General features: G+C 36.2%; 1 protein-coding gene and 1 pseudogene across 1 annotated transcript in view; both read right to left on the reverse strand.

Moving 5' to 3' along the window:
- PALLD (palladin, cytoskeletal associated protein) overlaps positions 1-10,785 on the reverse strand; it is a 374,196-nt gene extending 363,411 nt beyond the window's left edge. The window contains exon 1 of the mRNA XM_019665498.1: positions 10,657-10,785. The gene's annotated coding sequence lies outside the window, so the exon portion shown is untranslated. The remainder of the gene's footprint in view (positions 1-10,656) is intronic.
- LOC109394923 (iron-sulfur cluster assembly 1 homolog, mitochondrial pseudogene) lies at positions 579-961 on the reverse strand (annotated as a pseudogene).
- Positions 10,786-19,428: the final 8,643 nt, after the last annotated feature.

Genomic DNA, 19,428 nt, shown 5'->3' on the forward strand with positions numbered 1-19,428 from the left:
GCATGCTCTGAACGATAAGGTTGCTGGTTCAATTCCCACATGGGCCAGTGAACTGTGCCCTCCGCAACTAGACTGAAGACAACGACTTGAGCTGAGCTGCCACTGAGCTGCTGATGAGTGGCCAGATGGATCAGTTGGTTACAGCGCGTGTTCTTAACAACAGGGTTGCCAGTTCGATGCCCACATGGGATGGTGGGCTGTGCCCCTACATTGAAAACGGTGAGTGGACTTGGAGCTGCACTGTGCCCTCCACAGCTAGATTGAAGATAACTACTTGACTTGGAGCTGATGGGTCCTGATAAAGCACACTGTTCCCAGTAAAGTTTAATAAAAGAAAAAGAAAAATAGCCCAAAGAGAGCGATGGCTTTTCACTTTCTGTCCCCTGGAAAGAATACAAATATCACTTCTACTGGAATATAACACACTGACTTCATTTTCAAAATGCATCACTTTATTCTCCTCATAAGGCAGCCATGCGTTAAAAACCTTTCGCACGTAACAGTCACATGATTTCATCAGTAAGCCCAGGGTTTCCACAGGCTTTCCTGGTGCTTTCCGTCAGAGTAGTCCTGTGGGGTCAAATAGTAAAGCTTTCTCCATAGCCACACATGCCTTTGGCGTTTGGGTTACTGAACACAAACTCACTGGATAATTTGTCCTCAACACAGTCCATTTCTGTTAAAAGTGTTAGCTGTGCTTTCTTTTCAATGAACATTGTGATTTCGCCTTGAACAACGTCTTCATCAGAGCCCGCTTTTGTCTCCGTATATTCTAGAGTATAAGGAAGTGCATTACAACCTCTGGTTCGGTCACCAACTTTCATACCTATATGTTCAGGTTTATCTTTAAGTTGTTTTATCTTGTTTACTGCTGAAGGTGTCAGGGTGAAGGTGGCCCCGGGGGGCTGCTGCTGCCTCTTGCTCACAGCCGGGACAGTGGCCGGACTAACGAAGCGGACATCTTTGCTATTCAGGTGACTGGGTGCCTCCAGTTCGGCCTCCTCAGCCTCTCTCCATGGACACGGCGGACACACGGATGCCATGAGCACTGGCTCAGGGCACTCTTTACATTCTTGTTTTAAACTCACCAATAAAGAATGAACCCTCGAAACTCTCGGCCTCTATTCTCAAAGCATGCTCTACACTTGAGAACTGTGTGCCCCTGGCGTGTCTAGTATACGCCAGGGCCTGTGTAAATAATACTTTCTTTCTTCAAAGTTTTTTAAGAGTTATCGTGGAAAGGCATCTTACATTCGGAATAAGAACCACTAGGTTGTAACATTGGTTTGGAAAGGGCAGATGTCTTTAAGAAGCTTCCAGGTCCAAATGAGCCCCAGGCATTTTTAGCCGAGAGCTATCGATTGACTGAGATCGGCAAAAAAACAGTAATGCCTTATGCCACGTCACTCCGACTTTACGACAGCTATGCTTTATGCCACGTCACTCCGACTTTACGACAGCTATGCTTTATGCCACGTCACTCCGACTTTAAGACAGCTATGCCTTATGCCGCAGTGCTCCGACTGTACGGCAGCTATGTCATCACTAGGTGATCAGAATTTTTCAGCTCTGTTATAAACTTATGGGACCACGGTGGCATATGCGGTCTGTTGTTCATTTAAATACTGTTAAGTGGTGCTCGCACAAAGTCTTGGGTACCTGAAACAGTGTGGCAAACTCAAGTAACTCAGAGAGGTTCAGTTAAACAGAAATCTATCTGGAGATGGAGAAGATAGCCAGAGATAAGGTTAGAAAACAGGAGTGGGGTCAGAGACCCCTGAAGTCATGTGAAGAACTTGAGTTTTATCTTGTGGGCAGTTGGGAGAATAAAGAAGACTCTTAAGTAAGTATGTGAGAAACACCCCGGAGTTTCAATTTAGAAATATGACTGATGGCAGCCTGGGTTGGGGACAGAGTCGGGGAGATGAGGCAAGATTAAAGAAAGAAGTCAGTGTGAGAAGGCCTTTGTAATATTCACGAGGTTGTGTGTGTTTACCATTGTTTTATTTTTGGTTGCCCGTTACCTGAACCTCCTTCTTAGTTTTGAGTAATTCCTCATATTATGAGCCTCAGATACTGAGTTCACTTATCATAATTGTATGTGAAATCTCCAAATATTTGCTTTCCCGGTGCCTTGGAGCCTGGGCACAAGTCTGGGCACATAGCCTAGACTTGGCAATTAGATGCATCCGTCTTGGACTCTGAAGCAGGCCCATGGCGAAAGCATTCTGACAGGTGGACTCTGATAGTGGCGTTAGAGGCGGCAACATGGAGAGTTCGGTGGTGGTTGTGCAGGAGTGTATCCAGGGTTGGAGATGGAAGCCGTGGTGTGGACTGTTCAGCTGTGGCAGCAGGGATGGCCACATGGGAGCCTTTTTCTGGCACGGCTCTGGCTGTTGACTTGCCTCCAGCATAGACTCTGGGCTTCATTCTATGAGTTGCCACAACTCCTAGCAATACATCTCTTTGTGCTTAAGTTGACCAAAGAATATTTCTGTCACTAGCTACTAAGGAACGCAATTGATAGTAGATTAAAAAAAAAAAAAGATGATGGAGATGTGAGCAAGTGACATTGAGATGCAAAACAGTAGACAACCGATAGAAGATAGAAATGACAGAAATCGACTATTGATTAGATCAAGACATAATGCAGAGGCAGGATTATAGATTTTGTAATCAAGCAATGGGATTGATGGTGCCAATTACGTGACACAACTAGGGAAATGAGTTTTGAGGGGGGAAAAAAAGCGCTTAATTTTGATTTGTACGTTTTGCATCTGAGGGGACCCTGGAATTTCTGGTGCTGCTGTCTAAAAGGCAATTTGAGATAGTGGTCCAGAGCCCAGGGAAAGGAAAGCAGAGCTGGATTGGGAATTATTAGCCCATGGGTGGCAACATAAACTGTGGGAGGGGTTAAGGTAATCAAGAAACAGAAAGAGAAAAGAAAAGATTCCTTTAGTGAGTTGGAGGGAAATCATAGAGTGGGATATCATGAAAGCAGGGTAAGAAATGTGCCACGAAAGAGGGAGTATACCCTTTTGACTTAGCAACTGGGAAATTTAGCATAATTGGCAACAGCAATTTCAGTGTATGTGACAGAGATATAAATCAGATTCCAGATATTTGAGAAATAATGGAAGAAAATGAAGTTTATATTGCAGGTACAGTTGACTCTGAAGACGTTTACAGAAAGGAGGGGAGGCAGTGTAGCTGGACAAAAGTATGGAGTCTAGTGAGGCTTTTTATTTATTAGGATGGGGGATGGGAACATGTTTCGATGCTAATGGAATTAGTTAGTAGAGAAGGAGAAGCAGAAGATCCATGTTAGAAGTGGGGGTGATGTATAGACCAGGTCTCCCAGGATGTGAGGTGGAATGGGTTATTATAATACAAATGGCTTCAGGTTGGAAGGGGACAGTTCTCCCCTTGTCAAAGGAAAGAAGTAATAAAGTGTGTGTGTGTGTGTGTGTGTGTGTGCGCGCGTGTGTATGAGACAGAGAAAAAGAATGAGAATCTGGATATATGTGTTACTGAAAGGGGAGCTCCTATCTTGAGACTTGTGCATTTGGAATTTTATGAAGACAGGAGAAGATTTGAAATAGCTGCTATAGAGAGGGAGACATTTCCTTAAGAAGAATTTGAGGACAAAGGTGAGGACTTAGTTGAGGTTAGATGTGATGTATTTATAGTGCCATTAACCTGTGTGATGGTACAATTCTTTCCACCAGAGCTCAGCAATCCAGGTGAAGATGTGGAGTTACACAATCCAGGCTTTGACACACAGGTAAGATGGAAGGGAAATGGGCAAGGTTGTTGAGAATAATGGTAAGACAGGGATGGATTCTAAAATCTTTACTGGATTGGAATTCATGGGTAAGAGTTTGAACATAAAAAAGATTAAGAGACTGAAGATCCAGGGAAAACAAAAGTATAAGAATGAGTAGAGATCTGGAAGGATGCATTTAGATAGTGAATTGATTGAATCGATCATTTTAGAGGCAGAGCTTTTGGCTTCTGATTTCATTTAGAGCATGGCCATGTGATTATCTTTGACTGCTTTTGTAGATCAGTGCCAGAGTTTAGTTGCAACAGAGACTGTATGATCGACAAAGACTAAAGTATTTATCTAGATATTTACAGAAAACGTTTGCCAAAACTTGCTATAGAACATCAGCTTCCTAATGAATTCACATAACGTACATAAGCACTAATAATGATGATCATGGTAATGAAAATGTCTAACAATGGACTGCTCACCCTGAGGTAGGCATTGTGCCAAGAGCCATTCTGTAGATTATTCCATTTAAAACTCTCATAACACACCCCAGTTTAGAAGGAAGGAAACTGAGGCACAAAATGTAAGAGAGCCAAGAATCAAAGCCAGACAGTGATTCCAGAGATCATAATCTTAGCCATACACTTTACTACCGTTATTTTATAGTTTTAACATCTGAGCATCTTAAGCAATATATCACTCATAAAACTAGATCAACAATCAGAGTTCTGCGACTAATTTAATTATAGTTAGTGCAAAGTGAACAGAAAATAATACATTTTAAAACTTCACAAAAAAATTATACAAGCAAGCTTAAAGCAAAGTTCTGAATGATGAAATGATTTTCAGTTCTTTTTTTTTTTTTAAATAGGGAGTGTTAGCCGGAGGCAAATTAAATCACCTGCTTATTAACTTATATTTTGGTTTCAAAGAGGCGCCATCTGACGGGATCCAGTTGTCAGGATTAGGTGTAGCTTAAAAACTGCTTACACAGTGAAAAATAAAATAATAGCTCTATGGCATACATGTTTTGGGTTTAATTTGCAAACCCAGTTATTGCTGCTAGAACATGCCTATCGTTTGGGGGAAAATGCTCATTCAATGTGGATGAACACGGAGGTTTCCAGGCGGCCCAAACTCACTGGGAAATTATGCTTCAGAGATTTCCATGTCAGTAAACACCCCAAAATGAAAAGGCCATAATCAAAAGAAATGTAACTGCAAATGTTTCCATTATTTCTTTGAGATTTCATGTTTTACTTCAAACAGTGCTTATAGTAATTCTATGCTGGTGTGATAGACACAGAAATGAAATATAGACACAGAAATACTTAGAAGAACTAATTATATAGCTTTTAAAGAGTAAAGAGGAAGTTAGGTAAATGCCAAAAAACATTAAAGCGCTCCACTTTAGCAAGTAGAATTGAAAGATTTTGAAATTTTGAGGAATATTCTCCTATACCTTTAAATCTTTTCTGCCCCATCTCTATCCTCTCCTCTTAAGGAATTTGAATTTCTGGAAACTCCTTTGTTAGTGTTTTTCTCCTTTGTGTCTCCTTCATCATCTCAAACATTAATAATTTAGCTGAATTGTCACTTCCCCTAAAACCCTCATTAGCCACAACTATTTTCTAATTTCTTGGCATTTGTGTAGTTCCAGCTTCTTCACCACAGGAGAAGTGGCTCTTCTTTGGCCCTGATCATTTTATAGTCACTCTTTCTTTCTCCCACTTCCCTTTTCCTGGAATGGTAAGTAGAACTTGAAATCAATTAAACAACTATTTTATCACTCCGTGCAAAGGAAGCTCCAAGGAGGGTGAAGATGAGCCAGGCGTGGTTTGTCTCCTGTAACGGTTTTCCAATTCAGTAGGAGGGAATTAGAGGTACTATATTAGCCCAGAGTAAAAATGACTGAAACACAAGGAGGAACATGATAATTGCTATTTTTATATATGATAAAATAGTTTAAACAAACTGCTATAGGAGATCAAAGATGGTAGGAAGAATCATATTTACAAATTTGGTCATGCTATTCCTGTGGTACTTTTTTTTCCATTGGTGCCCCTGGTTGATAAGAGAAGGTCCAAAGCATGATATGCAGGTTATCTGTGTGCCGCTGGACACTCTGCCCTGATGTAAACTCTCCAGCCTTATGCTCCATTGTCACTCTGACACACGCTGCAGTCATGCCTAACTGGCCTACTCGCCATTCCTTGAACATTCCATGTCCTTTCATGACTCCATGCCTTTGCACATGCTGTTCTTTTTGCCATTCCCTTCTGTTTCTGTGTTTCAAATCCCAGTTCATCCTTGAAAACTTTATTTAATTTTACTTCCTTCCGGTGCTTTCTATGATTCCCTAGTCAGTATAATTTGCTCCTTCTTCGGAACATGACACTTTACATGTTATTTTATTATAGCATTCATCTTACTGAATTATAAATATGAGTTTAGAGAACCATTTCTCCATGAGACTATGAACACCTTAAAAGCAGGAGCAGCAACCAACAGTCTTTGTATGGCTAGTGCTTGGCACAGTGTCTGGATCATGGCATATGATGGAAAGAAATATACCTGGTATTTGATATTAGGAATTATATCTGCTTTAGGTTCTCTCAAATTGTATCATGGAGGCAGCTGCAGGTATCCTCATGATGTTCTGAAGGCAAATTCTTCCATGTGAATTTTGACATGTATGCATAATGCCAAACTCAATCTTTATTAAATAATTAATTTATAGTTGACACAAAATATTATATTAGTTTTAGGTAAACAGTTGATTTGATATTTATGTACCTTACAATGTGATCACCCTGGTAAGTCTAGTAATCATGTGTCACTGTACAAAGTTATTATATTATTGATTATATTCCCTGCAAACTCTTAATCGTAAGCAAACATCTGGTGAAGCAAAGGTTTGGAAGGGTTGGCAAATGTGAAGCATTACAGATTCCCTTTTACCTTGAACTTCAAGAGGCAGTTTGTCAGCATCTTGGCTTATCCCAAGCAAATATTGCTTTCAAATGTAAACTTTCACGGTCAACTATTTTGTTAAAACACTTTGCATACTTCATTAGTTTTTAAGGAATTTTATGCCACTTAATTTATAGATTATTTCTAGTTGTAATTTTATGGCTTACAACTTCTCCCTAAGTTAATATCATCTGAATTTTGTTGGACTCCTGTTCTATGAAATATAGAACATGTAAGTTTTCATAGTTTATATTTGGTTATGTATATCACACATTCTGACATAGGCATTTTTATCCTAAATTGTCTTGGCATTACTAGCCTAGTATTTGGAAAAACATTTATTTTTGACTTCCTGAATATGTAATATACATAAAATATATAAAATTCACATATATATGAATATATAAATATTTAAAAAGATAGATACATTTAGAAATGATGAATAACGTTTGTTTAAATTTAGAGTTGCTGACTTCAGATGAATACTTATTTGAAAACCAGATCTATGATATCCAGGATAATCCTCTATTTTGTCAATCAAAAAATACTGTGGGACATTCCTGGCAGGGTCCCCATGAGGCAAGGCCCCATAGACTGTTGAAAGGTACACTATTTCCCTGACTTGGGAAGAACTTGGGGAAGACAAGACATAAGGATGAGAAATAGTAGAGTCTAATAGAAAGGGGAGTTCAATTACAAACAATAAAAGCTAGCCTCCCTGAGGACTTACTGTATAGCAGCTTCTGAATTATATAGTCATATAGTGAACCATTTGATCCTCAGTATAATTGAGGGGTTTAGGCATTATTTTTTCTTTTCACTATTTCTATTACCCAAACTACAACATAAAAATGTTCAATTACTTGGCCAAAGTTGAACCATCAGGAAATGGTAGACGTAGAGTTGAAATCTGCATTTAACCACAAAGTTTTCTTTTCCCTTTGGGAATATTAAGGTTATTTACTTTAAGAATTCAGATAAGGGGAGAACTTTTGGAATCTGTTTATGGAATATTTTGGTAGAGACATGGACGAGCTACCAGAATTTTGAAAGACTAAGTGTTTGATATAAGAAAAACATTTTCTGACAGGCACCAAGGGTCCCACAGTATGCCATACCACATGGGACAGGCAATTTAAAGAGTCCAGACAGTAATGTTTCATTAAGCATTTAAAATGTATATATGGTTAGAAATAAATACATGAAACAAGTTGGAAAAACATGCGCCACACAATTAATGCTTATTACCTTTATGGTAGGGCTTACACAGGGATAAGGTTGAAGGGTGGGATTTCTAGGGAAATCTTTTGTTCCTTATTGCACATTCTTTGAAAAAAAGTTAAAATGATGAGTGACTTTAAAATTTAAATTCATATTTAAACTATTAATAAAAAAGTAATCAAAACTATTGGTACAAAGATTCAATACTAAAACTATTTAAAAATAAAGCCTAAACTATGAAAACAAAATTTGAAAAGCTTTGAAACTTTTTTTCCTCTTGTTTTGGAATCACAGGCAGTCCTTAGACTAAATTTCTTCTGCTGAAGTAACTTTGTAGGCACAACATACAGCTACTCTTGCCCAGGGTGCCACATCAGCAAACTGAAGCTTAGATAGTTCTTGTGTCCCTGTAAATACTCTGCTTGACCAGAAACGTAGTCTGTCCAGTCAGCCAAGCCCCAAATGCCCAGCCAACTGGACTCTATACATATTTCCTTGTTCCTTCTCCCCTCAAACAAGGTGGGTACTGTGGCCCAAGCCAATCAGATATTTTCTAATTTTCTCTCCCTTGTTTTTTATTTTTAATCCTATAAAAGCTTCCTGCTTCTCACCCTATTTGACAATTCTCCCAAAAGAGACTGCTTTATGAAGTGTTCAAGTTTGTTTGTATCACCTAAATTGCCTGCCTTCCTTCCTTCCTTCCTTCCTTCCTTCCTTCCTTCCTTCCTTCCTTCCTTCCTTATTCTTTTGTAATGTTCTTTTCATCAAGGGTGCTATAGGTCAAAAGTCAAATATGAAAAATATATAAAATCCTATTTGATGCAAATAATGCACAACAATTTTATAATCTATTTCTTAATAATACATGTGGATTTCTACTTAATCTCTAAGTGAATTGTCACTGCAGGAAGATATGTCATATTTATTCTACAGTTTAAAATAACCTTAAACAGTATATTTATCTCAATTTCAGGGGCACAATATAATAATTCACTTAATGCTCATTGTAGCCATATAAATTATTTTACAGAGAGAGTATTGAAAGTTATCCCTGGTGTCCTCTTCGTATTCATATTTTGCCACCATATTGAATCAGTTGAAAATATCTAGAGTTTCCTTTAAAATCATCCATTTCCACTGCCTTTATCTTTATTCAGGGCTTCATCCCTCTAACCTAAATTCAAAATGTGTTTACCAAATATGTTTCTATATTTTCTAATATCATTTAATAGTTACAAATTATAGTCAGAACTGTTTTTTCAATCTTTGTTTTCTTTGCTGGAATGTAACCGAGACACAACCATGAACTGTAGATGGCCTAAATTCCTGACAGGAACTCAGCTATTACAATACCCTTTGATATCCTCCACACACATATTATTAATGAAGTCGAGGCTCTTGTCTTATCCTGGACACTTTCAGTTGGTATCTCTTTAAGAACAAGTGAGATTTATTTTGAAACTTGACTAATGTTTCCCCTCTACATTTTTAGAGAACGAGGTAAAGAAATCTATGTGATTGTAATTGTCCACTGTAATCTAGATGCTTACTCTGTTGGAAAGTATAGGAAACTATAGAACCATTTCAACATTTAGTTTTAGCAATAAAACAGAGAAGCTCAGACAGAGAACTGACATAGAGTCCCCAGGATACAGACCCTAATCCATATCAGACAGTGAAATACAAGAGGACTAATCTGTATTCTAGGAATATGTAATCATATATTTACAGAGCAGCTATTGGCTTGATAAATCTCTCAGGCCTTGTCTACTGTTAGCAATAATTTGTCAAAAGACTGCTTTTCAAAATCTGAGCAATTGAGGTGAGCATTGGAGTCCTTTATTTGAGGAGAAAATATTGGAAAGTACATGTATCATGTTATAAGGATTTAATTTCTGCACATACATGATTGAGTAGTATTATATTGTCAGGTAGTGGTCGCTATATGTGGTCACATTATTCATAATAGAAGGCAATTAGTATTTTCAGCAAATCTTAAAAAGTAATATGAGCCTGAAATAATTTTGTGTTAACCTTATATATTGGATTCAAGACAATTTCATGTATAACTTAAAACAACATAGTATAAAATTATACTGTGATGTTTAAATTTGATTGGAAAAATACATATTGTAGTTTTCCTTAGTAAGCTTTATCTTTTAAAAATAATATATATATACATATAAACTTTATGCATAGATATAATTTAAGATATCTGCTCTTGCTATCTCAACAGATTTTTAAAATCCTTTGAAAGTGTAATTAACAACTTAAAATGTTACTAAAACCTAAAGTACATCATTACACCACCAGTATGGGTGAATTAACTGCCTTATTTTCTATAAAACAAAACATATATACAACCTTGACAAATGATGGTTTAATAACTACATTTAATCCTTTTGGAATTGATAGCAACAATTTAGCATGCTTAAGTTTATAATAGAAAATGCAGTTATCTGACAGCATAAGTAGAAATAAAACCTTCAGATAAATCTTACGTATTCTCTGTTTTTGGAAAGATGACAAAATTCTCATTACTTTTCTTCTCCAAATAGAAAAAAAATCAAGGCATCTTCTAACTAGTATTATATCTTCTGGCAAACTACTATTATATTTTTAGCTTTTTAAAAACAATTAACAAATGTTACCCTACTAGTTAGTTTATTAAGGTGCATCTTACAGACCTTTCCAATCCTTGGTTACTTTGAAGACTCCACAAAGGTGATGGATTTCAGATGAGTGTTTCTTTTCTGGGGGAGCAGAGGTTGGCCTTGTCTATTCATTAAAGACTTCTTGGTCTGTGGTCACTTTGAGGCAACTGTGGCCTCAGAATCGCATCTGTCCTCTTACTCCACTCAACTATATTTGGTAACTGAACTCATGTTTCCTCAGACTGCCACGATCAGGAATTCCAGCAGTGATCTGGGAGGCAACCCCAGGTCTGAGGGCTGGGTTCTTAGAAATTAAAGGCACTTAGTGTAGAAAGAATTTTTTTTTTTGTATAGATCTAGTAAACATTAGAATTTACACATGTTCTCCTATACCCTGACCTTGTGGCTGAAAGTCATTACCTTTCTTTTTAATGTTCTTTATCAATTAAAAGGAGAAAAAGTGACACTTGTAAGGAATGTTCTTCTTACTATAATCCGCTCAGCACATTTACCCTTTAGTCATATGGTAGATTATCCTAAAGTAATAAATCCAATAACTATTTAAAATTTTAACCACCTGTCAAATTGAGTGGAGAGTCCACTTTCTCTTCATGTTGTTAATTAAAAATGATTATATGACTATGGTGAGTAACAAAGACATAGTTCCTAATAGGATTAAATAGGCATAAACATACAGGGAATGAATGTTAAACACATTGCAACACTGAGTTCTTAGTCCAACGCATAGCGCATCATGAGCATCCAAAAAAATATTTGTTGAAGAAGTAAGTGTTGAATGAATATTGTTCAGGACAAGTAGGAACCCTTTTACCATTATAAAAAAAATGTTTTCAAGCCATTTTCTTACTTATGCTGAGGAATCCCACTGTAACATACTCTCACATTTTGAACTTCCAAATAACAAGTAGCACTAACAAGAACAGAAAGCTTTTCTGTTTCACGGTCAGGTAGCAGAGCCAAATCTAAGGGGTAGAAAATAATCACACACAACTTCCTAGTTAAGTTCATTTGGAAATGAAGTGCTGAGTCTTCCTTTGTCTGGATAATACTATTATAGTTGATCCAGTTTCTTATCTAAAGAAGTTTTTTTCTGATGGTAGAACACTTATGAAGGCCTGCTCTTATACTATTCTTTATAGGCAAACCTGGTCCTTTAGAAATGGTGCTTCTTGCAACTAGATACTTTTGGGCTCTTTCAGTCATTATGTTCATTAATATGTGTTTTATTTATTTTTAATTTTTATTAAATTTATTGGGGTGACATTGGTTAGCAAAATTATACAGGTTTCAAGTGCACAATTCTGTGATACATCATCTGTATGTGACATCAGGTTTTCACCCCCCAGAGTCAGTTCTCCTTCATCACCATATATTTGATACCCTTTATCCTCTTCTACCACCCCCTCCCCCCATTACCTTCGGATAACCACTAAACTGTTGTTTGTGTCTATGAGTTTTTGTTTGTTTGTTGCTTTCAGTTTTATATCCCACGTACGAATGAAATCACATGGTTCTTAAATTTTTCTGTCTGACTTATTTCATACAGCATGATAATCTCAAGATTTATCCATGTTGTCATAAATGGCAGTATTTCATCTTTTCTCATGACCAAGTAATGTTCCATTATATATATGTACCACATTTTACCCAATCATCTATTGGATAAAGATGATTGGATAAATCATCAAATGAAGGACATTTCAATTGTTCCCATGTCTTGGCCACCCTGAATAATGCTGCAAGGAACATAGGGGTGCATATAACTTTGCAGATAAATGTTTTCAGATTTTTGGGGAAGATATCCAAAAGAGGGGTTGCTGGGTTATATGGTAATTCTATTTTTAATTTTTTTGAGGAACCTCCATACTGTTTCCATGGTGGCTGTACCAATTTACATTCCCACCAGCATTGCACGGTTTCTTTTTCTCCACAGCCTCTCCAACAGTTATTACTTGTCTTGTTGATAATAGCCATTCTAACAGCTATGAAGTAGTGTTTATCTCATTAGAGTTTTGATTTGCATTTCCCTAGGAGCTAGTGAAGTTGAGCATCTTTTCATATATTTGTTGGCCATCTGTATGTGTTCTTAGAAGTGCCTGTAGAGGTCCTCTGCCCATTTTTTAATTTATTTGTTTTTTGGTGGTTGAGTTGTGAGTTGTGAGTTCTTTATATATTTTGGATATTAGCCCCTATCTGAGATGTTGTTTGCAAATATCTTCTCCATTTGGTTTGTTGCCTCTTTGTTTTGTTGATGGGTTTCTTTTGCTGTGCAGAAGCATTTTAGCTTGATACAGTCCCATTCATTTATTTTGATTTTACGTCCCTTTTGAGGTCAAATTCATAAAATTCTCTCCAAACTCAAGGTCCATAAGTTTAGTACCTTTGCTTTCTTCTGTGCAATTTATTTTTTCAGGTCTTATATTTAGGTCTTTGATCCATTTTGAGTTAATTTTGCTATATGGTAACAGAAGACAGTATAATTTAATTCTTTTGCACATGGCTTTCTAGTTATCCCAGCACCATTTACTGTAGAGGCTTTCTTTTCTTTATTGCATGTGTTTGGTTCCTTTGTAGAAAATTACTTTCCCATATATATGTGGGTTTATTTCTGGGTTCTCAATTCTATTCCATTGGTATAACTGTCTTTTTCTGCCACTACCTTGCTGTTTTGATTATTGTCACTTTGTATTATAAATTAAAGTCAGTATAATTGTAGTATAAATTGTGATACTTTTGGCTTTGTTCTTTGCTTCTCAAGATTTCTTTGGCTATTTGGGATCTTTTGTGATACCATACAATTCTGATAAATATATGTCTTAAAATTTATACTTATGGGGAGAAAAACCCTCTGGTTGATAAAACACATGTGTTTATGTCTTCTTACTAAACAAACAAACAAACAAAAACCCTGAGATAATCATAAAAACCCAAAAGTTTAGAAATTGGGAAAGAAGACAGTAGAAGATTCTAGAAATGGACACAATTGTTGGAAAATGGTTAATATAAAGATGAGTGTCTAACTAAATTAGAAAACTTAAATGCCTGCAGAAGGAGATGCCAGTGAGAAGTAAGCGATTCACCTTACAGTGTCACAAAAAGGCTCAGGAATTGAAGGTACCCAACCCCTCCTGGAAAATAATTTTAATTTTGGCTACTCTGGATATTGCTGGAAGTAAGGCAGGAGATGCAAATAGGGAATTAGTTGAAAGAATCCCTGAGGAGCAGTGAAACCCTACTACTGCTCCATTTCCATTTTAGATAGCCAGGAGACTATCCATGCTCATGCCTGGAGAAGATGGGAGGTTTATTCTCTGAAAAATTTAAGACAGCCGCCAGGGTCAGGGACACATGACACAGAAGATGGAAAGGATGAGGCACTGGAGGAAATTTCTTGGAGCTGGATCAGAAAAGGGAACAGGGTCTTTAACTATATCTAGTGGTGTATTTCTAAAAAATAGTAATGATGAGGATATGGAAAAATAGTAACATTTGATACATCTTGTATTGTTGTGAGTGTTCTGTTACTTTAACAGCAATACTTTTTGTGTTTGAAAACGTCATAATCAAAAATTAAGCAGAAACCTCTGTTGTGTCCTAAGGCAAACTGTGGAAGATGTCATAGGAATGAAAGTGTTGTAACCTCTTCATATTACCTTAGTTATGAACAAACTTGCTGAGATTAAATAGGCAAGTGGTTAAAAATGCCACACAAACAATGCATATATTAATAATAATGTTATTATTATTAATTTTAAGATAAGTGATGCTAACCATATGTCCCAACTATCATCTTGATGTTTTAACAGATTTTATTGTTGTATTAATGGTAAATTACGTAGAAGCCATTAGGCTTCGTTTCTTTTTTCCTCTCTCTGGACCAGACTATAGCCAGTCAATCACTAGTGTAAATCCCAGGTTCATTTACAACCCCGTCTAAATTGTGTGTTGAAGACATGCACACTCATGCTGATATTTTTGTCTTATTAAAACATGACCAGGAAGATAAATATCCTTGCAGTTCCTAGAGAGAGAAAAGATGGCTATGCAATCCAATAAATGTTCACTGAACAGAGTAACAAAATTAATCTAATGCGTTATTGATAAATTAGTGACTCATCTGTTTTTGTTGTTGTGGAGTCACTCACGAATGAAAATGCATTTCCCCTTCATCTTTCCAGGAAGTATATTCAAATTTTAGTGTGTTTAGTGTTCCCTTGTTATAGGAAAAAATACACACCTTTTTATAGGAATAAAAAGTTAAAAGTAGAATGTGACATTGATCTGTCAAAGTGACATTGATTTATATGCTTGATTGAAATAATACTGTTGGATTATCTCAGGCAGGTGAGGGCTGGTGCTTCTAGGGGAAGACACTGGTTCCAGCCTGGGAGAGAGTCGAGTCGGGTTCTCAGGACCAGGAAGGACAAAGGGGTGGTGGGTTCTGTGACTGGCCATGACACTGAGCAGGGTCTGGGCATACACGGCTGGGCACAGAACATTAAGCATCATGATCTTGGGAGCTGCAGTGAAAGAGGTAGACGCTCTTCTTTCTAACAGGCCATCGGGGCTAGAACAATAAACCCCACAATCTTAGTCGTAATCGTGTTGGGCTGACAAGAGGGAGGCCTCTGCCACATTTCTCTGGAATGCCTGCTTCCTAAATCTTGCTGTAACACTAGGGGAGTGATAAAGCTGTAAGAAAAACAAACAAACACACAAAAAAAGATTGCTTGTAGTCCTGAGAGAGACCTGAAAGCTAGATCTCATTTTACTAAAACAAATAAAATGTGACTTTTCTTGTATATTGTGAGCAGAGCAGCAAATCATGCTTGTTTTAAAAATTTAAGAATCTGAAAAACAAAAGTTCTTTTCCTTAGGAAAGATTCTTGGCCCAGGTTCTTAAGTTATTATAACAAGGTTTAATTGATATTAAAGATGAGATTAGTGCATAGACAGTAACACAGTTTGCATTTTGATATTTACCACCAGAGCCCTTTTCTGTGCATCTAAATTGTGAAGTGGCCCCCTTTCTGGATCTCAGTTCATCTTCCAAATGATTACTTCTATGTATTTATAAAAATTTCTGCCCTTTTACATGCTTGCATGTGAGCCACGCATCCTCCATCCACTCTTTTTTAGTTGAGGCCTTGATCTAGTTGGGCTCTTGATTCTCTTAACTCTAAGTGCTCCCAGTATCTTGTATCTTGGATGATGTCAGCATCTATTTGTCTATTTACTCCACACCATAGCATATTGGTTCTTTGACCTGCTTATTTTTAGTGATCTTCATCTCCATTCTTCTTACAGATGACATAAATAGACCTGCTCCACCTCTCAAATCATGTATTAGTTACCTACCGTTTCATAAAGAAAATATTTTAAAAATTAGTGTCTTAAAACAATAAATATGATTTCACACGTTTTCCCAGCTGAGAATAAGTGTACTTCAAACCATAGCCAGTCTTCCCGCTTCTTCCTCTTCCTTTGTATCTGATTTGGAGACATGTCACAGAATAAGGTATGCCTCAAACACTTGTTTGATTAGACTGGTTATATCCCTCGGTATGTAGCAGTAAACTTCAGTTTTGTCCCTCATGAGTTTTATTTTATGAACTGTGGTTAAATCTCTTGCATATTTGTAGCCCACGCCTGTGGGTGGCCTTTGGATCACATGCTTTTGCTGCTTGGGATGCTTGCCAATTTGTGTATGTGCACAAAAATTAATAGAAAAAATAATTTTATCACAAGAGTAATAAAAGTTGAGGTTGTCTGTGAATCGATTCCATAATCCATTTTTATATATAGGTATTTGAGCACAGTTAGATACTATGATCCTTAATAAGAAATTATCCCTTTTTTAATTTGGCTTATAGGGCCCCAGTGTAGAGAGGTTTTATTCTTCTGGGCTTAAAAGCTGTAACATTAATTTCAAAAGCAGATTTTATCAAACTTAAGCAAAATTAACATTTCTTTACAAAGACAATAACATGGATATCAAATTGAATAAGGTGAGAAAAGTACAGGTTGCTACTTTGAATAGTAATATAAAATCTGGAAAAAAATATTAGTAAATAGGAGTCAACAGTATATTAAAAGAAAAATACACCATGAGTAATTGGGTTGTATCCAAGTTATAAAGATTGGACTAATTAACATCTAAAAATCCAGTACTTAATTTGCCATATTAATATCAAAGGAGAAAAGCTATATGGCTATCTCCATAGATTATTAATGAGTCTTTGTACAAAATTTAACATCCGCTCTTAATTTCCATCTTTGTGGAATGGAAAGAGAATGGTTCTACCTTAGCATTGTATATTTGAAGATATGTTAAACTACATGTGCTTGTGTGTGCATGCATATGCGTACACATGTTTATTTATACATACATGTGTTGCAATACGTAGTAATATGAGACAAAATACCAAGGAATACTAACAACTAATGTGCGCGTTTTAACCTATATTGAATAAGACAAGGGAATGGATCAATGGAATAAATGGAATGCTACACAAAGAACTGATTTGTAACATTAAACGATTATACATAAAATAATCTAAAAATGTCATATAATCTCAATTAAAACAGCATTTTTTTGTTTTTGGAACTAGAAAAAAATGATATAGGGTTTATCAAGAAGAATTAGCATGGCAAAATATCCAGGAAGATTGCGAGAAAAGGAATTATACTGGAGGAGGAGAAATAGCCTTTTTAGACTGCTGTCGCACTAACACATTCGTTATGGAGGAAAAACAAGGAAGAGCATTACATTGAAATAGCAGCATATGTTAAATAACTACATATATTTTGTTCTATTTCTTGGCCTCGTTCAATTCCACTGACCTGCCCCTCATTACAGCCTAAAAAACTGGATTTCTATTTCACTTCATTCAACAAAATAAAATTGATTTTGGCTCACACAAATTGGAAGAAACAAAAGGATGTGGAATAAGTAAATAAGTATGCAATTATGAGACTATATGTAAGATAGGATTAGGATAAAAATAGTATACATAAGGTGTGTGTAGCATCATCACATATACATATGTTTGTATAATTATATCTGTGTCTATAATTTCTCCCTTTTCCTTGGCATATGGATTAAAAAAACATAAAATTCCCCTGGAAGTTAACAATAGTTAATCTGGGGAACAAATGCACCCTGACTGGGGTTGTGAATAAGGTTGGATGGGAGAATTTACTCCTATGTACATGCTATAATGCTACTTTTAAAAATGGTATTAGAGGGTGAAAATGCCATCAGAGATTATCTTGACTATCACTCTTTCTACTTGTCCTTATTAATAATAACAATTCTAAACATGTACTTTCTAATATAGTATAAGAAGAAATAATAGGGAAAAGGTATCCCAAATATACTGTTAAGTAAAACAAGCACACTGTTGTTATATCCGGAAGGTAAGATTAAAGGAAACTTTCAATTATTTTTCCTTTTTGTATTTGAAATTTGTTGTGTTTACATTGTACTTACCATAAAAAAATGAAGCTAAATAAATCAATAAATAACCACACAATCAGCCTAAAGTCATTTTAACCTTTTAAAATCTTTTCTTAACTGAGAAAGAAAGCTACTCTCTGACTATTAGAGTAACATATTTTGAAGTTCTTTGGATATAAAATAAAGAATAAACAAAGAAATTTTAAATTCGGTATGTTTCAAGTCAGAGAATTGAAAATAAACTTCCTTGATTTTAAATATATTAAACAGGGTTTCCCCTGCTGTGTGTCAGCTCTCTTGCCTGCTAATTTGCAAATCACCAGATCCATTTACAAGTGGACATATGCTGCATACGAGCCTTCATCTTCATCTGGCTAACTTTAAAATGTCATATCCTTTGACCCACTCTATCCTAGACCTGCTCTGAGGACACAATCCTTATCACAGGAAAAGCTTTATGTAAAAACATGTGCAAATCCACATTGTTTATAATAGCAAAAAACGGAAGCAACTTAAGTACAAGTTATGGAATGGCTTAGTAAATGCGTGGGATTTTGAAGTGGTCATAAAAAGTGATTTTTCTGTTGATTATATTAGCATAGAAAAGAGCTCATTATGTTATGCTAAGGGAAATACGAAGAAAACCAATAATTTTTACAGTTTGAAAATAACCTAAAAAGACTTAAGAATCTTTACATGGCTGAAAGTTTTAATGGTTTAAATGGACTTTGTATACTATTAAAAAAATAAATGAGGCTATCACAAAACTGTATGAAGTCATTTTTTTTCCATTAAAAAGTAAAGGCAAAATAATTAGATATCTAAAAATAGCTTCGAGACTTATTTGACCTAAATCAAAACGCACAGTTTTTTGTTTTCCTTAAAGTTCTCATTTTACATGCCTCATAGAGATACTTGTGAGGGAAATTCAAACTTGAAAGTGGAGCAGTGACTGCCAGACAACCAGGGACAGCTGTATAATAATTTCAGAAGCTGCTGACCAAAGAAAGTCTAATATGGAAGGATGTGCTGTCACTCCCTGGGAAAACAGAAATGAAGGAAGAATATGATAAAGGAGGAAATCAGCTGTTGGACCAAAGAAGGATTTAAACATTGAAAAAATGCCAACCATTGAAGACAGTTGCTCTGCTACACAAAATCTCGAGGTCTGTTCATCATCTACTTCTGTTGGCCTAGCGATTTGCTCAGCTATGGCTATTTTGGGAAGGAATTTTCACAGAGTTGGCATATCTTCAGCCCCTGAGGTTTCCTCTGATTGACTGATCAACAGGTGTTGAAAAAGCCTGTGACAGAAATATTGCAGA

The sequence above is a fragment of the Hipposideros armiger genome, unplaced genomic scaffold (genome assembly GCF_001890085.2).
Source record: "Hipposideros armiger isolate ML-2016 unplaced genomic scaffold, ASM189008v1 scaffold_444, whole genome shotgun sequence".
Lineage (NCBI taxonomy): Eukaryota > Metazoa > Chordata > Mammalia > Chiroptera > Hipposideridae > Hipposideros > Hipposideros armiger.